The sequence below is a fragment of the Coregonus clupeaformis genome, chromosome 24 (genome assembly GCF_020615455.1).
Source record: "Coregonus clupeaformis isolate EN_2021a chromosome 24, ASM2061545v1, whole genome shotgun sequence".
Classification (NCBI taxonomy): Eukaryota; Metazoa; Chordata; class Actinopteri; order Salmoniformes; family Salmonidae; genus Coregonus; species Coregonus clupeaformis.
Window position 1 is genome coordinate 862,403 of NC_059215.1, and position 26,386 is coordinate 888,788.

Sequence of the window (26,386 nt, forward strand, 5' to 3'; positions counted from 1 at the left end):
TTTCACCGTTTAGAAATGAAAGCACTTATGTATCTAGTCCTCCCATTTGAAGAAGTTTTGTTTTCTAAGTATTTGGACAAATTCACTTGTATTAAAGTAGTCAAAAGTTTAGTATTTGGTCCCAGATTCCTGGCACGCAATGACTACATCAAGCTTGTGGCTTTGATGCATTTGCAATTTGTTTTGGTTGTGTTTTGGATTATGTTTTGCCCAACAGGAACTGAATAATGTATTTTGACATCTTGGAGTCACTTTCATTGTAAATAAGAATAGAAGATGTTTCTGAACACTTCTACATTAAATGTGGATGCTACCATGATTATGGATAATCATGAATGAATCATGAATAATGATGAGTGAGAAAATTACAGAGTAACAAAGATCATACCCCTCCAAAAATGCTAAACTCCCCTGGGTCCTTCCACAAAATGATTGCTTTTTGCATCCCTTTGATATTTTAAGTAGAAATTGTGCACAAATATGGAATTTTCAAAGCCTGATATAATAAATGAAGTGCCCTTTCATATAGACCACATGGAAAATTCAATAAATCAGATTTTTTTAAATGAATAAAGACTTGCTAAAGTGACAAAATTCAGCATTTTGACATGTCCCCCTGTGACTTCTAGGAAGATTTTAACCCACTTAACCCCAACATTTATTCAAGTTTTCACCATCATTGTAAAGCCCTAGTTATTTTGTTGCTTTGACAATGTCATTTCTGAAGATTGTTATTTATGTCATGTGATTAGTGATTCACTTTAAGGTCAACCCTGTTAAGTGAACTGAACTCTCGTTTTAATATGGTGAAACTATTCCTTTAAAAAGTTTTTTTCAAAAGAAACATTGAACATCTAATAGTCAAATCATAGTGTAAAATCGGGTGAGTTGGTTCTACTCTTTTTGGCCATTTTCTGGTGTTTTGTGGTGGAAAACTGAGCGGGTCGAGCATAACACGTCAACCCTGTTATCCATAGATAGACAGGCTAGAAATGTTTTAACAATTAAATGTTTTTGTTTAGCTTGTTTTCAATTGCCCCTCTGTGTTGCACACAACAAACTTGTCACAGGTGGATTTATGGATGATTTAAGATGAATTCGTCAACACTGTTACACAGGTTGACGTTTATTGTCATGAATCTTCCCCTGGAGGCGGAACTGAGCAATTTCCGCTAGCATGGCTAGCTGCAAAGTAAAAATTGGTTATATTGTTTTTTACATAATTATTGTACAAATTAATGAAAACAAAAATGTGCTTTTTTTGGACTTAATTTAAGGTTAGGGTTAGGCATTAGGGTTAGCAGAGTGGTTAAGGTTAGAGTTAAGGTTAGGTTTAAAATCTGATTTTATGACTGTGGTTGTGCCAGCTAGTGACAACTCTGCAGAGCTGCCTACGGGCAAGATTCATGACAACAAATTCCATCCTGCCCCTGTTACGGTCAACCCTGTTACTTTTTTTGGCACTTAATATGCTCTTACTATAGTAAAAAAAAATTACTTAACCTCTTGAGATGGGAAAACATGTTTTTTATTATTTATGACAAAGTATTTTTCACCAAGTTGCACTACTCAAAAGGCACCTAATTGTGCATCTGTAACTTCTCACTCATCATTATTGACGATTAATTCATGATTATCCGTAAGCATGGTAGCATCCACATTAATGTAGAAGTGTTCACAGACATACAGTATTCTATTCTTATTTACAATAAATGGGACTCCAAAATGACACTACATTATTTACCATTTATTTCTATTGGGCACAACATAATCTAAAACACAACCAAAACAAACTGCAAATGCATCCAACAAGTTTGTAGAGTCACAAGCTTGATGTAGGCATTGTGTGCTAGGAATATGGGACCAAATATTAAACTTCTGACTAAATGTAATACATTATAAATGTATTTCGAGAGCTTAGGACTATAAGGTTCTATCTTTCAGAAATGTTTATATCGTATTCTTTTGAACTTAATAACATGAATTGGGGAATTTAGAGTACTATATAGGTAGAGAGCATTGAGCAGAACAAAACTATGTCAAAAACTCAATTTTGACAAAAATGCAGATAGAACCTTATAGTCCCAAACTCTAGATTCTGTACCTATGGCACCTTCAAATGGGGACTATGGTAGATACATAAAGTACCTTTATTTCTAAAACGGTAAAACAGATATTCATGAAAATACCCTTGAATAAAAAGGTGAAATTCTGTACTTTCGCCTCATACAAAACATTTGATCTCAAATGCAAGCATAGAGTATAGAGCCAAATGAAAAGTTTTAGCTTCACTCTCTAAATAAATATGTATTGTGTTCGTTGATGCATTGCAAAATAAAATAAATAAATTGAACTAGAGTCAATGTTGGTCATCTGTCTTTTTTTGTGTGTGGTTTTTACACTTGTTTTTGAGTACTAGAATAGTATTTATTTATGGGTCCATCAATATGAATTCTTTGTACTTTATTGGGATTCCCATTAACTGACACCATGAAATGCATTCAATTTTACTTCAAAGCTCATATTTTACATTTTCGTCATTTAGCAGACGCTCTTATCCAGAGCGACTTACAGTTTGTGAATGCACCCACATCCCTGCCGGCCAAACCCTCCCCTACCTTGGACGACGCTGGACCAATTGTGCGCCGCCCATGGGTCTCCCGGTTGTGGCCGGCTGCGACAGAGCCTGGACTCGAACCAGGATCTCTAGTGGCACAGCTAGCACTGCGATGCAGTGCCTTAGACCACTGCGCCACTCGGGAGTGCATTTAAAGGTATTCAATCAATTCACAATACAAATTTATAATCAAAACATTCAAATAATTGCCTGCATTTACCAATTTTTGACTGAGAACACTTTCTCATTTACAGCAATGACCTGGGGAATAGTTACAGGGGAAATGAGGGGTTAATGAATGAGCCAATGGGAAGTGTATACATTTGATAGGAGAAAAGGTTGTACACCATTAAAAACAGGTAGCAAATGGGGATGGGGGATGGCTGATTACATTATATAAGTAATCTGTGGTGAGTTTGTGTGTCTGTGTCCTGGCACCCTTGGTGCCAATAGCAAAAATCGGAGACATCCGGTATTCAGGGGGAAAGGAAGAGAGCCTGTGACGCGATTTCTGCTTTTGGACTTCCACCTCTCTGTTTACAGTCCCCAGTGGAACATATAGCGGACAAGCTACTTTTGCTAGCTTGCTCCATCAGGAATATTAATAAGGCGACACTCCATCTTAACTCCTCCTCCACATTTACTGGATTGGTTGAACAGTGCAGAAGAGAACCTCCAACAGTTCTTTTTTCTCTCGTCATGACCAGAATGTGGGGCATTACACTGAACAAATATATATCCCATACGCACAAAAAGTGTATTTCTCTCACATTTTTTAGTTTACATCCTTGTTAGTGAGCATTTCTCCTTTGCAAAGATAATCCATCCACCTGACAGGTGTGGCATATCAAGAAGCTAATAAAACAGCATGATCATTACACAGGTGCACCTTGTGCTATGGACAATAAAAGGCCACTCTAAAATGTGCAGTTTTGGTCACACAACGCCACAGATGTCTCAAGTTTTGAGGGAGCGTGCAATTGGTATGCTGACTGCAGGAATGTCCACCACAGCTGTTGCCAGCGAATTGAATGTTATTTTCTCTGCCATAAGCTGCCTCCAACATCACTTTAGAGAATTTGGCAGTATGTCCAATAGCCTAACAACCGCAGATCACGTGTAACATGCTGACTACACCGGGCACGCGCGTGCGTGTTGATTTTGTCTATCCACACCAGACGCGATCAGGACACGCAGGTTGAACTATCAAAACAATATTTAACTATATTAATTTGGAGGCAGGTCGAAACACAAGAAACATTCATGGACATTTAGCTAGCTAGCTTGCTGTTGCTAGCTAATTTGTCCTGGGATATAAACATTGGGTTGTTATTTTACCTGAAATGCACAAGGTCTTTTTTTTCCGGGATCTTTGTAGAATTTTGAACCATTTCGAGTCACACAAAATCAACAATTAATCCACAGATAAAAGGGGAGATTTAAGTCAGTTTCTAGTAATCTCTCCTCCTTCAGTCCTCTTCTTCTTCTTCTTCTTCTTCTTTCTTTTTATCTTCTTCTGTGGACTTTATATGGCGGTTGGCAACCAACTTTAAGGTGCATTACCACCACCAACTGGAGTGTGGACCTCAGTTCAGCTTTCAATCACTCACGTGGGTATACGCTCCTAAAAACCAATGAGGAGATGGGAGAGGCAGTGGTACATTTATTTTGCAATGCTCACGCACTTAATGCGAGCGGTGTGGTCAGCATGTAACCATGCCAGCCCAGTCTCAGGGAAGCTCATCTGCGTGCTCGTCGTCCTCACCAGGGTCTTGACCTGACTGCAGTTCGGCGTCGTAACTGACTTCAGTGAGCAAATGCTCACCTTCGATGGCCACTGGCACACTGGAGAAGTGTGCTCTTACCGGGCAGATGGCAGACAGCGTGTATGGCGTCGTTTGGGCGAGCGGTTTGCTGATGTCAACGTTGTGAACAGTGCCCCATGGTGGCGGTGGTATTATGGTATGGGCAGGCATAAGCTACGGACAACAAACACAATTGCATTTTATTGAATGCACAGAGATTCCGTGATGAGATCCTGAGTCCCATTGTCGTGCCATTCATCCGACGCCATCACCTCATGTTTCAACATGATAATGCACAGCCCCGTGTCGCAAGGTTCTCTACACAATTCCTGGATGATGAAAATGTCCCAGTTCTTCCATGGCCTACATACTCACCCATTGAGCATGTTTGGGATGCTCTGGATCGATGTGTACGACAGCATGTTCCAGTTCCCGCCAATATCCAGCAACTTCACACAGCCATTGAAGAGGAGTGGGACAACATTCCACAGGCCACAATCAACAGCCTGATCAACTCTATGCGAAGGAGATGTGTCGCACTGCATGAGGCAAAATGTGGTCACACCAGATACTGACTGGTTTTCTGATCCACGACCGTACCTTTTTTTTAAGGTATCTGTGACCAACAGATACACATCAGTATTCCCCGTCATGTGAAGTCCATAGATTAGGACCTAATAAATGTATTTCAATTGACTGATTTCCTTATATGAACTGTAACTCATTAAAATCTTTGAAATTGTTGCATGTTGTGTATTTATTTTTGTTCAGTGTAGTTTCAGGCGTTTCTTTAACGCCTGCTATGTTAGGTTAGTGTCCTGGCCTGCTTTCTAGATGCATCCCAAATTGCATCATATTCCTTATGTAGTGCACTACTTTTGACCATGACCAAAAGTAGTGCACTATATAGGGAATAGGGTACCATTTGGGATGCAACCTTGTGATTGCTTGTCTTATCTCTGAGGTTGTCGTGTGTGTGCGTGTGTGTGTGTCTATGTCTGTGTCTGTGTGCGTGCGTGCATGTGTGCACATTCATGTGTGTGTGTGTGTGTGTGTGTGTGTGTATACGTGTGTGTGTTCCTGCGCACTTTCATTCATGTGTGTGTGTCTGAGTGTGCTTCCTGGCGAGAGCATCGGAGCTTTCCTCCTGGTTCACTGAGCGTGTGCAGCAGGCACGTGCACAGATAGGGGTAATAAATGGAATGTTATCAAACACATCAAATATATGGATACCATGTTTAACTCCGTTCCATTTATTCCATTCCAGCCATTACAATGAGTCAGTCCTCCCATAGCTCCTCCCACCAGCCTCCTCTGGTCTATACAGTGCATTTGGAAAGTATTCAGACCCCTTCTCTTTTTCCACACTTTGTTACGTTACAGCCTTAATCTAAAATGGATTAAATTACAAAAAAATCCTCATCAATCTACACACAATACCCCATAAAGACAAAGTGAAAACAGGTTTTTTGATTTTTTTGCACATTTATTAAAAAGTAAAACAGAAATACCTTATTTACATAAGTATTCAGACCCTTTGCTATAAAACTCGAAATTGAGCTCAGGTGCATCCTGTTTCCATTGATCATCCTTGAGATGTTTCTACAACTTGATTGGAGTCCACCTGTGGTAAATTCAATTGATTGGGCATGATTTGGAAAGGCACACACCTGTCTATATAAGGTCCCACAGTTGACAGTGCATGTCAGAGAAAAAACCAAGCCATGAAGTCGAAGGAATTATCCGTAGAGCTCCGAGACAGGATTGTGTCGAGGCACCGATCTGGAGAAGGGTACCAAAACATTTCTGCAGCATTGAAGGTCAAGAACACAGTGCCCTCCATCATTCTTAAATGGAAGAAGTTTGGAACCACCAAGACTCTTCCTTGAGCTGACCGTCCGGCCAAACTGAGCAATCTGGGGAGAAGGGCCTTGGTCAGGGATGTGACCAAGAACCTGATGGTCACTCTGACAGAGCTCCAGAGTTCTTCTGTGGAGATGGGAGAACGTTCCAGAAGGACAACCATCTCTGCAGCACTCCACCAATCAGGCCTTTATGGTAGAGTGGCCAGACGGAAGCCACTCCTCAGTAAAAGGCACATGACAGCACGCTTGGAGTTTGCCAAAAGGCATCTAAAGGACTCTCAGACCATGAGAAACAAGATTATTTGGTCTGATGAAACCAAGATTGAACTCTTTATCCTGAATGCCAACTGTCACGTCTGGAGGAAACCTGGCACCATCCCTACGGTGAAGCATGGTGGTGGCAGCATCATGCTGTGGGGATGTTTTTCAGCGTCAGGGACTGGGAGACTAGTCAGTATCGAGGGACAGATGAACGGAGCAAAATACACGGGGTCCTGTGTAGCTCAGTTGGTAGAGCATGGCGCTTGCAACGCCAGGGTTGTGGGTTCGTTTCCCACGGGGGGGCAGTATGAAAAAAAAAATATGTATGCACTCACTAACTGTAAGTCGCTCTGGATAAGAGCGTCTGCTAAATGACTAAAATGTAATGAAAACCTGCTCCAGAGCGCTCAGGACCTCAGACTGGGGCGAAGGTTCACCTTCCAACAGGACAACGACCCTAAGTACACAGCCAAAACAAAGAAAGAGTGGCTTCGGGACAAGTCTCTGAATGTCTTTGAGTGGCCCAGCCAGAGCCCAGACTTGAACCCGATCTAACATCTCTGGAGAGACCTGAAAATAGCTGTGCAGCAACGCTCCCCATCCAACCTGACAGAGCTTGAGAGGATCTGCAGAGAAGAATGTAAGAAACTCCACAAATACAGGTGTGCCAAGCTTGTAGCGTCATAACCAAGAAGACTTGAGGCTGTAATCGCTACCAAAGGTGCTTCAACAGAGTAAAGGGTCTGAATAGTTATGTAAATGTGATATTTCCGTTTTTTATTTTTTATAGATTTGCAAAAATGTTTTTGCTTTGTTCTTATGGGGTATTTTGTGTAGATTGATGAGGGAAAAAAACTATTTAATCAATTTTAGAATAAGGCTGTAACGTAACAAAATGTGGGAAAAGTCAAGTGGTCTGAATACTTTCCGAATGCACTGTATATTTTTTTGTATACAGTTTTCGTCGTTGTTGTTCTGAACCTTCGTCAAGTTCGCCACCCCCCACCCACATCCGTTGGTTGCGCATGCTGGTCTGCCCTGTCTAACCACCATATACTAAAAGTCTCTAGCCAGCCAGCCATATACCATGAGTTAGAAGATTATGAATATTATATTATGAAGTTATTATTTAAGAGCATTGAAGATAAATCACAATCAGTAAAAACATATATAGAGCTAGCTAACCAGCAGATTTACATCAATCATCAACATCAATGATCAGCTGATAGCCCACCCACTTTTCCCGATGTCAATTATGTCTTTAGGAGGCACTGTAACTAGCTTGCTTACAATTTGTGATGATGAGTGAGTGTGTTGTTGCAGAAATAAATAGGCCTATGCTATGAATAATAAAAAAAACATTTTGTGCACCTGCCCTTGAAAGGTATGTGCACTGCACTGGTGTGCAAGCTGCACAGTTGGGGACAGAAGTTACGTAATACTGCGGCACTGTCCCTTTCAGAGCGAAGGACAATGAGGAGTTGGTATGCACATGACAGGCCGACAGGCTGACTACTGTCACTTAGAAAATACATCCCTTTCATCTTTTACAATTTACAGGAAGCAGAACGAGCGATGCATTCATATTTGAACGTGCATACATAAATGTACTGTAGCTATATACTATAGCTGTGAATACTATTTATCCTAATCTGTGCTTTGCTATATAATCTTTCTGTTGTTAGTGTGTTGTTGTGGGTTTGCTTTTGTTTCCCCCCAATTATTTTAGAAGATGCTGAACTGAGTATACTATCATTTACGCCACATTACCGGATGTACATTACCACCCTAGGTCCGGTTTTCAACAGTAGAGGGGAGTAGAGATTCATATATAGTGGACACAGTTCACTATTCAACTCTTTTGCTCCCTCTCAAGACAAGGGACAGACTATCGAAAACGTAACTCAACACGTGTATTTGAATGCATTGTAAAAGTTGACTGTACGTTCCCTAAACGAGACAAAAAATGCTTCTCTAGAAGGCAACGATTGAGCACACATTACAAAAGAGCACCAGTAAGTTAGTAAGTAAACAGAGAGAAGAAACAGACATAGAATGACTGATATTTGAGTCGCCTCAGCCCTTCAAAAAAAGAGTAATTCATATCAAATAAATTCTATGGTTTAGGGGCACACACTTGTGAAATCCAGTGGTATGGTGGTTTCTAAATAAGTGCTATGAATCATTGTCAGTCATCAGGTCCATAGCAGAAGCTGGGTCTTCTGTGACCTTTTGATTCTCTGGAGGGCTGATGTGTATGCATGTTTAGTTAGATCAGATGCGATTGTGCTGGGCTGGACAAAACATGTACATACACCAAGGTTATTATAGTAAACTAAAACTGAAACTAAAACTAATCATGAAAAAACAATTGAGTAAACTGAAATAATTAGCTTGTGCATCATTATCCCTAGCTATCACTAGCTAACAGGGAAATAAACGGCTAAGTAGCTAACTTGATTCTTCTTACATCTACTAAATTACTAAAATTAAAAAGCATTAGATTGGTGTTAAAATGGGCAACAGAGAGTTTCCTTCCACCAGTCTCTGCGCCATTCCTTTTAAATGCAAGTCACATTGAGATTGACTTTGTATCATTTAAACCTAATCTATGACCTGACCCTGACCCATCACCTTATGTATTACTGCCCCCCAATTGCACACTGACCCTTGAGGAATAACAAAGACTGTCTTGGAGATACCAAGTAGCCTACCAAGGGAGCACAATATGTATTTTCAGACTCTTTTCAACCAAAAATTATTATTTTCAATGTCTTTTGCTCATAGGGTACAAGTTATTTGAGGTTAATTGTGAAATCCGTTAGTTGTGTGTGTTCTGTTCTCTTGACTGCATTCTGTAGCGTTCTGTAGCCTGGCTGTGAATGTGATGTAGAGCAATGTCGACTGGACATTGTTATCTCATTGATCGTCCGAGCCAAGAGGGAGTTACACTGAGTATACAAAACATTAAGAACTTGCTCTTTCCATGAAATAGACTGACAAGGTGAATCCAGGGAAAGGTATAATCCCTTATTGATGTCACTTGTTAAATCCACTTCAATCAGCGTAGATGAAGGGGAGGTGACCGGTTAAAGAAGGATATTTAAGCCTTGAGACAATTGAGACATGGATTGTGTATGTGTGCCATTCAGAGGGTGAATGGGAAAGACAAAATATTTAAGTGCCTTTGAACGGGGTATGGTAGTAGGTGCCAGGTGCACTGGTCTATGTCAAGAACTGCAACGCTGCTGGGTTTTCACGCTCAAAAGTTCCCTGTGTGTATCAAGAATGGTCCACCATCCAAAGGACATCCAGCCAACTTGACACAACTGTGGGAAGGATTAGAGTCAACATGGGCCAGCATCCCTGTGGAATGCTTTCGACACCTTGTAGGGGCCATCCCCCGACGAATTGAGGCTGTTCTGAGGGCAAAGGGGGGGGGGGGGATACGAGTGCAGCTCAATATTAAGGTGTTCCTAATGTTTGGTAAGTTAAATAGTTTTGCTTCCAATTTTTTTAATTAAATATATTAAAAAGCAGCTTACCTGTGGTTGAAATGGTGTGGGCGTACCCCATCAGCAGAATGATGTGGGCATATTCCGGTCATAAAACATATTAATGCGAGGAAGAAATAGCTAGCATTTTTTAGGTGGGGTTTTTGAAGTGTTTTTTTCTCCAATTTATCCTTTGGACACAAATATGAGTATAGGATGAGTCAACAACATTATCTGGGTATGAGTCAACAGAACAAAGTGAGATATTCACTTTACAATTACTTTAAGAAAGAATGTGTGAGTTTGCATGACAACACCGCTCACTGGGCTGATGGAAGTGTACAAGCAATGTGTACTAGATTCCAAGTAAGTAAGGCATTCTATACAGGCTTGTTTTGAGTAAGCAGTGATCTCCATAGGGTTGGAAAAAATATGGTTTGTTTACTAAATGTACTTCATGGCCAAGTAGTCCTAGGGATGAGTATCATGTGAACATCACCATTACCAAATATGTGTGTTTATCTAGAACAAACCTATTTTGGGCTAAGTGTGTGTGTGTACGTGTCCTTCCTCTGTGTGCGTGTGTGTGTGTGCATGCGTGTGTCATGCCTCATAAATTTGCCAAATGTCTTTTTCGCATCTCTGCACAAGATGCACATTTTGGGGAGTAAAACATTGATATAGTCTGTTTTATTGTTTTATTGCCATTATTGCCATGTTTGGACCGTGTATGAGCAATCTTCTCACATAAAGGCCATATGGGGAAAACACTGAGTAGATGTCAATAATACACTTCTGTGTACAAAACGGAACATAATAGCTAACATTAGCCTGGAATGATGAAGTGCAAAATGCTCTCCTATTCTAGCTGGAAGAATACTTCAATTCAGCCTGTACCAGGCAGCAGGCTTCCTCCCTCCTCGCCCGCCCCACTCATGCCCGGTTATGTCAGGGGGGCCGGGGGACCAGTGCCAGTCTAGCACCCAGTGTGCCACACTCAATGGGCCTTTGTGGACACTGCTATCCTTCCCTCCTGACTAACCCCCGCTGTCCATTCAGGACGGTCACATAGCACGCCCACTCCGTGCCTGCCGTGCTCCGTCTTACAATGTGTCCCTGTCACGGGCGCCTCGTTGGCATGCACAGGCCGTGGTGTTCGTCTGGAACGGGCGCGCTCCTTGACGCCTCTCACAGGATAAGGGAAACAAGGGATACAGGCTTGTGATAAGGTGGTGATGACTGCTTCCTGAATCCGTTGGTAACTCATTCAAATCCTCTTATTATAGTCTGGGAAGATTCCTCACTACGGAAGCTAGAGGGAATTTCAATGGCATCATCCCTTTAACGATGAGGTAAGATGAGATGAGATGAGATGGTAAACAAAAATAAGACCCTCAAGAAATGATACAAATTCACAATTGAGAGTATCCTGTCGGGCTGTATCACCGCCTGGTACGGCAATTGCACCGTCCGCAACCAGATGCAGGGCTCTCCAGAGGGTGGTGCTGGTGCCGTCAGCGCAATACATCACCAGGGGAACACTGCTTGCCCTCCAGGACATCTACATTACCCGGTATAACAGGAAGGCCAAGAAGATCATCAAGGACCTCAGCCACCCGTGCCACGGACTGTTCACCCCGCTACCATCTAGAAGGCAGAGACAGTACAGGTGCATCAAAGCTGGGACCGAGAGACTGAAAAACAGCTTCTTTCTCCAGGCCATCAGACTGTTAAATAGTCACCACTAGCTGGCCTCCGCCCTGTACCCTGCCCTGCACCTCAGACACAGCTGCCCTATGCACATAGTCATTGAACACTGGTCACTTTAATAATGTTGACATTCTGTTTTACCCACTTAATATAATACTGTATTCTAGTCAAGGATCATCCTATATATCTACTGCTGCTATATATATATATGTAAACTCAGCAAAAAAAGAAACGTCCCTTTTTCAGGACCCTGTCTTTCAACGATAATTTTTTAAAATCCAAATAACTTCACAGATCTTCATTGTAAAGGGTTTAAACACTGTTCCCATGCTTGTTCAATGCACCATAAACAATTCATGAACATGCACCTGTGGAACGGTCGTTAAGACACTAACAGCTTACAGACGGTTAAGGTCACAGTTATGAAAACTTAGGACACTAAAGAGGCCTTTCTACTGACTCTGAAAAACACCAAAAGAAAGATGCCCAGGGTCCCTGCTCATCTGCGTGAATGTGCCTTAGGCATGTTGCAAGGAGGCATGAGGACTGCAGATGTGGCCAGGGCAATAAATTGCAATGTCCGTATTGTGAGAAGCCTAAGACAGTGCTACAGGGAGACAGGACGGACAGCTGATCGTCCTCGCAGTGGCAGACCACGTGTAACAACACCTGCACAGGATCGGTACATCCGAACATCACACCTGTGGGACAGGTACAGGATGGCAACAACAACTGCCCGAGTTACACCAGGAACGCACAATCCCTCCATCAGTGCTCAGACTGTCCGCAATAGGCTGAGAGAGGCTGGACTGAGGGCTTGTAGGCCTGTTGTAAGGCAGGTCCTCACCAGACATCACCGGCAACAACATCGCCTATGGCCACAAACCCACCGTCGCTGGACCAGACAGGACTGGCAAAAAGTGCTCTTCACTGACGAGTCGCGGTTTTGTCTCACTAGGAGTGATGGTCGGATTTGCGTTTATCGTCGAAGGAATGAGCGTTACACCAAGGCCTGTACTCTGGAGCGGGATCGATTTGGAGGTGGAGGGTCCGTCATGGTCTGGGGCGGTGTGTCACAGCATCATCGGACTGAGCTTGTTGTCATTGCAGGCAATCTCAACGCTGTGCGTTACAGGGAAGACATCCTCCTCCCTCATGTGGTACCCTTCCTGCAGGCTCATCCTGACATGACCCTCCAGCATAACAATGCCACCAGCCATACAGCTCGTTCTGTGCGTGATTTCCTGCAAGACAGGAATGTCAGTGTTCTGCCATGGCCAGCGAAAAGCCCGGATCTCAATCCCATTGAGCACGTCTGGGACCTGTTGGATCGGAGGGTGAGGGCTAGGGCCATTCCCCCCAGAAATGTCCGGGAACTTGCAGGTGCCTTGATGGAAGAGTGGGGTAACATCTCACAGCAAGAACTGGCAAATCTGGTGCAGTGCATGAGGAGGAGATGCACTGCAGTACTTTATGCAGCTGGTGGCCACACCAGATACTGTCTGTTACTTTTGATTTTGACCCCCCCTTCGTTCAGGGACACATTATTCAATTTCTGTTAGTCACATGTCTGTGGAACTTGTTCAGTTTATGTCTCAGTTGTTGAATCTTGTTATATACATACAAATATTTACACATGTTAAGTTTGCTGAAAATAAACGCAGTTGACAGTGAGAGGACGTTTATATATACAGTACCAGTCAAAAGTTTGGACACACCTACTAATTCAAGGTTTTTTCTTTATTTTTACTAATATTTAGATTGTAGAATAATAGTGAAGACATCAAAACTATGAAATAACACATATGGAACCATGTAGTAACCAAAAAAGTGTTAAACAAATCAAAATATGTTTTATATTTGAGATTCTTCAAATAGCCACCCTTTGCCTTGATGACAGCTTTTCACACTCTTGGCATTATTTCAACCTGCTTTACCTGGAATGCTTTTCCAACAGACTTGAAGGAGTTCCCACATATGCTGAAAACTTGTTGGCTACTTTTCCTTCACTCTGCCGTCCGACTCATCCCAAACCATCTCAATTGTGTTGAGGTCGGGGGATTGTGGAGGTCATCTGATGCAGCACTCCATCACTCTCCTTCTTGGTAAAGTAGCCCTTACACAGCCTGGAGTTGTGTTGGGTCATTGTCCTGTTGAAAAACAAATGATAGTCCCACTAAGCCCAAACCAGATGGGATGGTGTATCGCTGCAGAATGCTGTGATAGCCATGCTGGTTAAGTGTGCCTTGAATTCTAAATAAATCAGACAGTGTCACCAGCAAAGCACCCCCACACCATAACACCTCCATGCTTTACGTAGGGAACTACACATGCGGAGATCATCCGTTCACCCACACCGCATCTCACAAAGACACGACGTTGTGAACCAAAAATCTCTAATTTGGACTACAGACCAAAGGACACATTTCCACCGGTCTAACGTCCATTGCTCGTGTTTCTTGGCCCAAGCAGGTCTCTTCTTCTTATTGGTGTCCTTTAGTAATGGTTTCTTTGCAGCAATTCGACCATGAAGGCCTGATTCACAGTCCCCTCTGAACAGTTGATGTTGAGATGTGTCTGTTACTTGAACTCTGTGAAGCATTTATTTGGGCTGCAATTTCTGAGGCTGGTAACTCTAATGAACTTAGCCTCTGCAGCAGAGGTAACACTGGGTCTTCCATTCCTGTGGCGGTCCTGATGAGAGCCAGTTTCATCATAGCGCCTGATCGTTTTTGCAACTGCACTTGAAGAAACTTTCAAAGTTCTTGACATTTTTCGTATTGACTGACCATCATGTCTTAAAGTAATGATGGAATGTCGTTTCTCTTTGCTTATTTGAGCTGTTCTTGCCATAATATGGACTTGGTCTTTTACCAAATAGGGCTATCTTCTGTATACCCCCCCTACCTTGTCACAACACAACTGATTGGCTCAAACGCATTAAGAAGGAAAGAAATTCCACAAATTAACTTTTAAGAAGGCACACCTGTTAATTGAAATGCATTCCAGTTGACTACCTCATGAAGCTGGTTGAGAGAATGCTAAGAATGTGCAAAGCTGTCATCAAGGCAAAGGGTGGCTATTTGAAGAATCTCAAATATAAAATATATTTTGATTTGTTTAACAGTTTTTTGATTACTACATGATTCCATATGTGTTATTTCATAGATTTGATGTCTTCATTATTATTCTACAATGTAAGAAATTGTAAAAAAGAAATAAAGAAAAACCCTTGAATGAGTAGGTGTGTCCAAACTTTTGACTGGTAGTGAAATATATATATTCCGGACTCTAACATTGCTCAATCTGGTATTTCTTAATTTCATTCTTTACATGTTCATTGTGTTGTATTGTTAGGTATTATTGCACTGTTGGAGCTAAAAACATAAGCAAGATTTCGCTACACCTGCGATAACATCTGCAAAAGATGTGTACGCGACCAATAACATTTGATTTGATTTGAAAAATAGCTGTGTTTGCTTTTGGTCCAGTCTTACTGGACTATAATCCTATTGATTATATAGGTGACTCTTGACACATGGGATCTAGGCAAATTCAGTTTGAGTCAATGCATGATGCTTCTTACTGTTCTAGAATCTAGACAAGTCATCATCACCAGACAGTGTTTGACTGTAGAGCAATATCAGGTTGTGATATCTTCACCACTATCTCAGCTCATTCACTGAGACTGTGAGATCCCTGTCTGCCATATCTTCATTAGATGTCTATCTACTCTCAGCTACATCTCACATTGTAATGATGACATTGTTAATGTGCAGTCAATAAGTGGGTGACTAAATAAATAATGTAAATAACAAACATACTATGATCGATTCATCTCTATAATAAAATAGTCTGCATGTGATTGCATGCATGCATTTCCCCCCAGGTGGTCATCATCATCATCATCATCATCATGTCAAAAATCTTCAACCCCGACGCCAGCCAGGCAGATTGGGAGAGTTCTCCAATCTCTAATGCCAGCCAGGAATACACACAGCACACTACGTGGGCAATGCATCCACCCCCCTGCCTCCCTCCTTCCATCAAGAACACAGCAATCCCCGCGTACACGACTCTGTCTCCGTTAAAGGGGGTAGGAAGAGCGATTACGTGCACTACCTGCTTGAAGAACCTTTCAAAATTGTCCACGAAAATATTGTCCACCTGGAAATCAACATAGATAGTCGTCTGAGGAGCAGTTATTGACTTTTTAATCGGTTTCATTTATCGTTATGTCCGCTTCGCAGTTTTCTGTTACAGTGTTGATAAATATTGCTACATAGCTAGCTAGCCAGCAAGCCAATATCGAGCAAACCACCAACATCGCGAGTTGAATGAAGACGCTTTGCATGGGTTGTAGCCTATCCCGTGTAGATTAGACATTTGTGTAGATAACGTTACTGTAGCTAGTTATCTGACGTGAAGAGTTTTTGTTTGTTTTATTGGTATTGGTGAAGAAGAGACGAGCAGATATCGAGGACGGTATTGATTGGTAAGTGTCTTAATATTTTGTATTTTGACTGTATACAGGTTTGTATATTAATAGGCGTGGTTCCAGTTGGGGTATCGTTGTAAAAATCTAGCTAGTTTACTTGTCTGATGTATACATGATAGGGATTCAACCTAAACCATTGTTTCATCGATTGTTACAAATACGACCTTTTTTAGCTGACGATGGACAAGCAAAATGTATTTAGGCCCATTATCATCAGCTGTGCCTTTGCGTACCTCTCGTTAGCTAAAATTGGATAATGTTTGCATAATAACATAGTAAAATGTGGAACTAACGTCAATATTGTATAAGTCGATACAATCAAAGTTGTTGATAAGCAAGTGTAATACTCGTTAGGCCAAGCTCGTGCTGTGGAAATCAATCGCTCGTGATAAACTTATTATTATTATTATTATTATTATTATAAACTGCTTATTGAATAATTTGTAACGTTATATCAGACAGACTGATATGCGAATTGTGCATTTTCTATGCAGTTTCACTTTTAAAACGCATTTGGTCTTGGTTCAGAAAAACTTGAAAGTGAAGTTACTAAATTAGCACTCACAATAGAACGTTCTAGACATGCTCCTATTCGAAGTGCTGTTGGCTGGCTTTTTCTCGACAATGCATGTGCTTAGTAAAGTGCTATATAAACAAAATAGTAACGCCAGACAGCACCATAACCAATAGCGAAATTATTTTCTTCCCTCTTGACCTAGGCTAAATTGTTGCACATAATTGCATAGCATTACAGGGTTAGTGTCATCAGATTGATGGGAAGAAAGGGTTTAGGTAATGCATTAACCCTTACCTGCCCGGCACAGACTGCTGTTTATTTTATTTTGAGGATAGCCATTAGCTACTGCACATGCAGCAGCTACTCTTCCAGGGGTCAACATAAAACTGTTATGGCTATATGATGCTATAAACCTGCTATAGACTTCACTGGCTTCTGACTCAAGATGCTCTGCATGTGTCATGCCATGTGCACACAGATGGTTGAATAGCTAAAGCCATAAAGGCCTAACTGTATTCTCTGTGCCTCAGATTCAGTCCCTTGTGAAATTATTATTTTTTCACAGCAATTTCCATACCTCAATCTCATGCATACAGTTCCACTGTAAACCAAGTGTTTTGTTGTGCACACAAGGTGCCCCCCCCCCATGGGACAGGCTATTAAGAAGGAATCAGGGACTTGTTATTGTGCACAATGTCCAAAGATGTCAGTTAGCCTTTTCTACATCTTGCCTGCTGAGGGACGAATGAACAATGGAAAGAACACCCACCCTCTGAGAGTCAGAGTAGAGGGTCAACTGCATAATTTCTCTCAAGGAGTCCTCCACAAATATGAAATCAAAGGTGCATGTTCATTAGGGCACAGAACCGAAAAAGGTTTGAAACGTTTTGCAACTGAAAATGAATGAGTGTTTCTCATTGGACAAATCCTGTTTCCTTCCGTTTGGCGCCTAATGAACATGACTAAGGACTCTAAAGCCATAGGAATGTGACGCCACATGGCCACCCAAATAAATAGTGGGGGTACACCGTACCGGTAAAACGTGAGCCTATCACAATTAATACAACATGCCTAAAAAACTATAGGCTATTACACCATTATTTAACATGACTTCATGTCAGCCGCATGAAAAATTAGCGAATTGACTGGAAACTGGGTGGTATAAACTCCAAATTGCATTGTGGTTTGAGGAGAACACTTACATTTTGTCAAGGCGGAGATGAGTCATGAGTCATGCGCGGACAACAGTGGATGCATCAATTCAGGCTACAAGTGTAAGCCTAATGACAACCGCAGAATTTCATTACACGTAGGTGTTTTGTGACTGATGTCTCTTTCATTCATCAAATTGCGGGTTTGGATGCTGAAATTATTTTGTGTGTGAACGAATGATTAATTGTTTGACAATCAGATGAAAACATCATGACTGGTTGTGTTTATGCCAGATTAAAAGGCATAGGTGGCGTGTCCATAAGGCTAGGGAAAGCTAAGTTTTCCCTAAAGTAAATTGAATTGCCAAAATTATATAGCTTAATTACCTTACTCCTGTCTATACAGAAATACATAATATGCTGGTTAATTTTGCTATTATGCACATAGCAACATAGGGAAAGGCGCCAATTCTACGGTGCACTGAAGATTATGTTTCAGAACCGCGGACACCGACCGTATTCAACATGGGAGAAAGCTCATTTGTTATAAAATACTATTACATTTGTTAGTGTTGCACCATCATTTTTTTGAGTCAGACAAGAGACTTATCAGAGTTGGTGCAGTATGCTGACAAACTGGTCTTCAACTTTCCCATGAGGGTATAGGCACTAAGCAGTGTCAGCATCAACGTCATATCTTGACTAAGGATGGGCATATTACATTTTTTGAGTGTTCGAGTACTCATATTATGTATTTTTTGAGTACTCAAATGGAGGCCCGCACTGGACATACATTTGCGCATTTATCTATATACAATGCCTAATTTATCATAACCATTACAGATAACAAATCCTAATTGCTAAATTGCCCCATATACACTCAACAGCCAGTTTATTAGGTACACCCATCTAGTACCGGATCGGACCTCCCTTTGCTTTCAGAACAGCCTGAATTCTTCAGGCCATTCATCAAGGTGTCAGAAACGTTCTACAGGGATGTTGGTCCATGCTGACGCGATGGCATCACGCAGTTGCTGCAGATTGGCTGCGGTACATTCATGCTGACAACAGCCCGTTCCATCTCATCCCAATTATGCTTTATTGGGTTGATGTCTGGGGACTCCGCAGGTCACTCAAGTAAACTGAACTCGCTGTCATGTTCCAGGCAATGTCTTTCCACTCCTCAGTTGACCAGTGATCGCTTGCCCACTGGAGCTGCTGCTTCTTGTTTTTAGCTGATAGGAGTGGAACCCGGTGTGGTCGTCTGCTGCAATAGTCCATCCGTGACAAGGATCAACGAGTTGGGCATTCCGAGATGCCGCTCTGCACACCACTGTTGTACTGCGCCATTATTTGTCTGTTTGTGGCCCGCCTGTTAGTTTGCACGATTCTTGCCATTCTCCTTTGACCTCTCTCATCAACAAGCTGTTTTCGCCCACAGGACTACCGCTGACTGGATGTTTTTTGTTTGTCTCTGTAAATCCTAGACTGTCGTGCGTGAAAAGCCCAGGAGGGCGGCCGTTTCTGAGATACTGGATCCAGTGCGCCTGGCACTGACGATCATAACACGCTCAAAGTCACTTAGGTCACTCGTTTTGCCCATTCTTATGTTCAGTCGAACAGTAACTGGACGCCTGTCTGCCTGCTTTATATAGCATGCCACGGCCACGTGACTCACTGTCTGTAGGAGTGATCCATTTTCGTGAACGAGATGGTGTACCTAATAAACTGGCCGATATTCAGCCAATAAAAAAGCAAGTGCCATTTAAGATTAATTGATTGAAACTGTAATATCAACTGGTTATATTATATAGTGTTCATTTAGCAGACAAGACGCTCTTATTTCAAGAGCCCTTGTCACAGTCAAGACATCTATTTTATAGTTTAAAAAACCATGATGTAATATAACAGAATAAAATATAACATTTGCCAGTGCGAAGTGATGTGCGTCTCGTGTCTGGAACTGTTCTCAGAAACAGGACTCAATTTGGCGAGTTGAAAGCAATTATTTTTAGGGTTACAAACCAAAATCTGTCTTATTTACGATATACAGACAGATGTTCAATTTAGTTTATTCTGCCTGTTTTTTGGCATTTTCAAAATGGATTAACAATTCCACATTGAACACTGCGTTGCATGGTGATGAATTACCGCCGCGACATCTGTTTGGTGAGTAGGCCTATGCTTAAGGATTCTGATGAAAATACGCTCTTTGTCTTTAACTATGTTTAGGGGGGTTATAGCCTAGGCAAACCAATATTAAAATACACTAGCAGTTCGCAAATTAGCCTAAGCGGAAAATAGACGGGGTGCAATTATTTAAAAACTGCAGCTCATTGTTGGAACGCGTATTTTCTTACTTCAATCAACCAGTCCATTTTGAATTTGTGATAAAACTGTCGTCATTTGGCAAGGAATGTAGCTTGTGTATCCCATCAGTTAGATAAATTTTTATAGGTATTTCTGTAGGCCTGACGGGAACTTGTGTGTGCACTCAGCACGAGTGTGTGGAGGGGAGCGGTCGGAACGCAATTGAGTGAGTGAGACACAGAGGGGAAAGAGAATTTAGGGAGAAGAACTGTGTGATGCTTGGCTTGGTTTCTTTTTTGTACAAATGGAACACTAGAGTCAAAGCAAATTAACGTTGTCTTTTCACTTGCCTGTTCGGGCAGCCATAAAGCACATTCCACCTAATAGTTTTACAGTATTATTATTATTTTTTATCTCTGGTTAAAGATCGAGATTTGACGTTAGTTCAAGTATGCGATTACTCATGCCCATCCCTAATCTTGACTGTACGCAATTCAACGGAGTGGAGAAACAATAGACACAACATCCTTGACTTCAGTTGGGTAACTCCATTCTCCAGTCGTAAACAAGGAAGTTGGGCACCAGCTTAATAAGTGTGACCATTTAGCATCCTATCTGTCATCGTACACATGATGCACCGCAGTCATCACACAGATTTCCCTTTCCTTTTGTGTTGCAACCGAGCTTACTTAACAGTTAAGCAGCCACAGATGTGAGGCAGTCATCTCATAGGCATTTTATAGCAGTCGGACAATGAAATCAGCCCCAAGGAATGAAGGGTCCCTCTCTTTCACTCTCACAGTCACTCACTCACTCACATACACACACATCCCCTGGCTTGGCTTAGTGCTGGGTAGTATTGACCAATGAACGTGCAATAGTATTATGCCATGTGCCTCAGATGTGACTTCTGTTCTGAGACATAGTTTTGTCTGATGTCGTCGGTCTCTTGTCATTCGTCTGTCTTGTCAGGGCCGCAGGTAACCTAGCGGTTAAGAGTGTTGGGCCAGTAACCGAAAGGACGCTGGTTCGAATCCCAGAGCCGACTAGGTAAAAAATCTGTCTGTGCCCCTGAGCCAGGCACTTAACCCTAATTGCTCCTGTAATTCGCTCTGAATAAGAGGGTCTGCTAAATTACTAAAATGTCAAATGTATTTCAGGAAGTACTAGCCTAAACTTATTTGACATGTTGGAATGTTCTCGTTGTGATGGAATTGTAGCGAGGAGGTCCCTTGGTGTGCAAGCTCAAACACAATTAGGGCCTAGGCTACAGGCCTACATCAAAACACTCATTTCCTCACAGTGTTGTCTTGTAGCCTAATCCTGATTAAGCGTAGGCCTAAACGATGGTGTTGAAAATGTGAACATCTAATTAATTTCCATTTTAGCTTTCTTAGGGCTCGTTTTCGTTGTCATTTGTGCAAGTCAGTGGCTTGCTGTGTATGCCAACATCTGGACGATGCTCAAGGACAAGGTGGTCAGGCCTTTGAGAGTGCTGCTGAACCAGGGCTTTGCTTCATTAGACCTTGATTGTGTCATGTCCTATTCAGTGCCATCTATCCACCATGGGTAATCAATTAGGTAATAATTTCTATCCCACGAGTTCGGTGGTGTGTGCGTGCGTGCACATGTGCAACTATTCTTAGGAGTAGAGATTTTGATATGCCATGTTTATATCCATTCTTGTCTCGTTCTTTTGTTTTTGTATAATAGGAGCTTGACTCTTCCGATCACGTTAATGATATACTATATGCAGAAGTTCCGACACCAAAAGCATTGATATTGAGTCTTTGTGTTGTGTTGGGTTTGTGTTTGGCTTTGCCAGGTACTGCCAAGTTGTTGTCCGGTCCTGGTCTGCCCACTCACTCGTCACATGACCACAGGTTTTATTTAGCGACACGGACTGTTTTCAGCAGGGCAGGGCATGGCTCTTCTTTCTATCATCTTATGAAATGTAAAGCATGTAGACTATTAGCAGAACATCTACATAAGCCTAGTATTGTGTTCACTGAATCTGACCCACATGATTTGGTGAATGATGTCCTCAAACAAAAAGTCTATATCTACGAACTAACATAGTAGGCTAATTGGGATGAAAAGTAGCCCACGTTTAGCCTAAAAGTTAGAAAATGTTCAAATATAGTCGATAGGTGGCTGGGTTGCGGCCTGAGTGACCTGTTTAAACTCAATTTAGAAACATGAGAGTTTGATCCCCTGGCTTTGAATGAGTCACCCAATGGTCAGTTAATGATTATGTGTGAGTATGCAGGTGGGCAGATGCCTAAACAGGATGTGTAAACCATGTGAATGGGGGTAAGGTGCGAAAGCAGGGGCCACCACCAAAAAGTAGGGCTGTTTTAAAAATGTCCCATGTTTATGTCCTAGTGCTGGATGGGAGGAGGGGGGCTACATGCAGCAGCTGCGTGTCATTTCCCCGCTTGTTTGTACCAGCTTGTGTTACAGTCTGAACCCACCGAAGAAGAACGAGCAAAGCTAAAAGGAGGGAGAGGTGGAGAGAAGTGTTTGACTGGGAGGGAGAGGGTGTGAGAGAAATAAATGCAGAAAGGTCTGAAAAATGCCTTATTTTCGTTTTGAAGTAGACATGTGGACCCTATGGCTCTATATCACCTGTCATTATCATTTTCTCACAAAAACTACAGATATGAAAGCCTGTTGTGGCTAATAATTGGCTAATGCTACGACCAATGGCAGTCATGAAGGTGGGTGCTGTGCTATTTTTTTGCATCTCACCTGCCTCTAATAAATACACTACCAATGTCTGTCATGCAGCCAGGTCAGTGTCCCACCTCAAGACATGCAGCCAGTGTCCCACCTCAAGATGTGCCTCTGTCTCTTGCTCATCTGGCTCTAAAGCCATTGAATACGAGTCGGTGTCAGTGAGGCTTTCCTCACAGTACAGCCCAAGATCAGCCCTCTGGGTAAAGTGGATTAATTAGCCGCAGGAGCAACACTGTTGCCCTGGATCAGGGGTTAGAAGATTAATCCTGCTGCCTGGCTTACACGCAGGGAATTTAGACTGTCTGCCATGCAGTTCTGGTCCTGTATTCATAAAGCATAAATAATAATAAATAAATAATATTCCATTTAGCAGACGCTTTTATCCAAAGCGACTTACAGTCATGCATGCATAATTTGTTTTTTTTGTGTATGGGTGGTCCCGGGGATCGAACCCACTACCTTGGCGTTACAAGCGCCGTGCTCTACCAGCTGAGCTACAGAGGGCACGCATCTCAGAGTAGGAGTGTTGATCTAGGATCAGTTTTGCCTTCCATTCTAATGAATAGGACCTGATCCTAGATCATGGGTCCTAGTGATGGGGGGGGGATAGATAGTTTCATATCGATGTATCGTTTTGACAATATTATGTTTGCGCTAGTTGGCTGTACCTGCACCAGAACGCAGTAGTTTTCCTTCATAACTTTTTCTCAATCTTCTTTTTAAAAGGGAGCCAATTTGTTTTCAGCACTTTTATTTCCATGACTGATCAAAATGTGTTTTCTCATGGCTCTCTCTTGTCCCTCCGCAGCAGACATATGGTGAGCAATATGTTTGGAACATCGAATCGCAATAGAATCACAGTATTGAATCGCAGGACATATAGAATCGTGAGAATTGCAATACATATCGTTTCAGCACCAAAGTGTCATGATAATATCGTAACTTTAGGTCCCTGGCAATTCCCAGCCCTAAAGGGTCCTGATCCTAGATCAGCACTCCTAATCTGAGAGGGTCAAGAAGGCCCCTGAAGAACACAGTACAGTGGTCTATGGTTTCAACAGCCTTGGTTCTGGTGTTGCAAGGTTTCTACTCAAAGTCACTCTAGCAATGTTTTCCCAAAACCAACTGACCTTTGCTATCTCTAAGAATGCATTGGTCTGTTGATGTGACCCACTTGGAAGATTCCCTGGTTTAGTTCTGGGAATTGGGGCATCTGCCCTCAGTATCCTGACATCTGATACCAAATAGAGAGGCAATGACAACATGTCTGTGTTCCATTGATTCAATGCCATCTATGAAAGATAGGCTATAGAAACAGTAGCATAATCTTAGACATAGGCCTATGTTATTGTGAATGCTGGCTTTGGATACAGTGTAATTAAAAACACATTCCTTGGATAGCTTTTCAGAATTCACCGATAAATTGGTCCACATGGAAGACTAAAGGCATAGAAACCGTAAAGGACTTGGTGAAAGGAAATAAAGTTATTTCCATGACAGAATTAAAAAGCAATTTTGGACTGACCAATGTCTATTTAAACACATGCAACTTGAAAGTTTCATATCAAGAAATGTAGATATGAAATCTTTTGGACATCAGCGCAATCTTAAGGGAATCCTATTTGAGTCAGAAAAGGATAGTCATATGATAGGTAAGATATACACAACTTTGCAGAGAGCCTATCCAACTGACAATCTCTTAGAATAAAATAGAAACTATTGGAACAAGACTTAAAAGAACTGATATTGGCACAAGATGGAGGGAATGTTGGAACATAACTAACGAAATAGTTAACAAAAATGTACGCTTAATCCAGTATAAACTAATGTATAGAATATATTACGAGACAATTCACAAATTCTACAGCACAACAGCAGAGTCATGTTGTCGTTATAGTTGGAGTCCAAAAGTTATAGTTGGCTGTCAGAAATATGTACATTTGGGCCTACTTTTAATCCGTCTGTCTGTATATTTCAAGACATGGCATATGAGGGTACAGTGAGATACCCGATGGGTTGGACGATACTTTTCTCGTCAATCATCTTAGAAAGCGGGCATGGCAATGGGCACAGTCGGCACGGCTGAATTTTAGAGAACATCTTGGCGATGTAGAGAACATTTTCTGCCAATTTCCTGTAATTCTACTAATTTCTCCATGGAGCTGAGTACTTTTTGCAGTTTTAAAGCACATTTTCTGTAATTCTGCACATTTTGCCATGGAACTGACAGAAAATGTGTCCGTTTTAAAGCAAATTTCCTGCAATTCTATGCACTTTGCCATGGCCACGGTCAATACTGCTAAATTAATTGTTTTCGTCATTTTCAATTCTCCCTGACTGTCTAGCTTTTATTTTGGTGATTTGTTAGTTCTCAAAGATTCAAAAAATATATATAGATCCATTTATTGTTTCTACATACTTTATCTGGGTTTAGTCGTTTAAAAAAAAATATATATTTATTTTATTTTTCTAATACAGCGGCACAAAAAAAAAACGCTAAGGCGGCCCGCCCAAGTATTTCATTGACAGGAACATCCCTGAAGTTGACCTTGTTTGCTACTATTGAAGCGCATTCTCTACCCTCCGCCACCACATCTCCATCTCTGGAACTAAAGTTACAGTCTGACCTAGTTTATTGCAGAACTTGGCATCAACTGTGCAGAAAAACAAGCATTCTTTTTTTCGAAATACATATTTCAGCCCCTGAGGGAACAGCGCTGTTATGTTTTCTCCCCGAATCACTGGGAAGCCTATTTAACGCTATTGCAGTGTCGATCCCCCTCGGTGAACAAAACCAATCACCAATATTGTCCCGCTGGCCTATAGAGAACAAAGTGGAGTTTTTCTAAGGTTTTCATACCCCCTTTAGAAAGGGCGTAATTGATGGATGTATAGGTTGTATCCCGTGGTAAACTTTGTGAGTCTTCTGCATTAGGGCTGACTTGACTGGGTCGGTTCGCAGATTAGCTCACCACTGTTGTCACAATGACTAGGAACAATTACATATACTTTTAGCCTAAGCTGTGATTCCAATTACTTCTAAAGCCCTGATAATGCTACAACCCCATTTTGGGAATTTGGGCTACAAGCTCAATTAAACAATAGCTGACTGATGTGTGTGTGTGTGGTGAGTCGTGACGGGCAGCGTTTTGAACAGCCCCAAGCCTGCCTGCCTGCTGCCGCGTATGGAGCTCTGTCTTCTGCTCGAGGCCTCTGGTTTGGTGTTGCCCTTTGGCATATTAAGTTTCAACTCATGGCTGGCTGTAGCTGCCAGTGGAAATTTCCACTTCAGAATCAGATAGCGGCCTTTGTTTCGGGTGCGGGGGGCTCGCCACAAGCCCTCTGTAAATTGGCTGGTGGTGTTGCTAAACACTACAAACAGTCAGCTATTTTAATACAAAAGAGAGAGGGAGGGGGGA

The 26,386-nt window shown here is 41.9% G+C and overlaps 1 protein-coding gene across 1 annotated transcript in view; it reads left to right on the forward strand.

Annotated features, from left to right (window-relative positions):
• Window positions 1-15,767: 15,767 nt before the first annotated feature.
• Window positions 15,768-26,386, forward strand: part of rnf24 (ring finger protein 24) — a 51,882-nt gene continuing 41,263 nt past the window's right edge. Inside the window, exon 1 of the mRNA XM_041843223.2 lies at window positions 15,768-16,247. The gene's annotated coding sequence lies outside the window, so the exon portion shown is untranslated. The remainder of the gene's footprint in view (window positions 16,248-26,386) is intronic.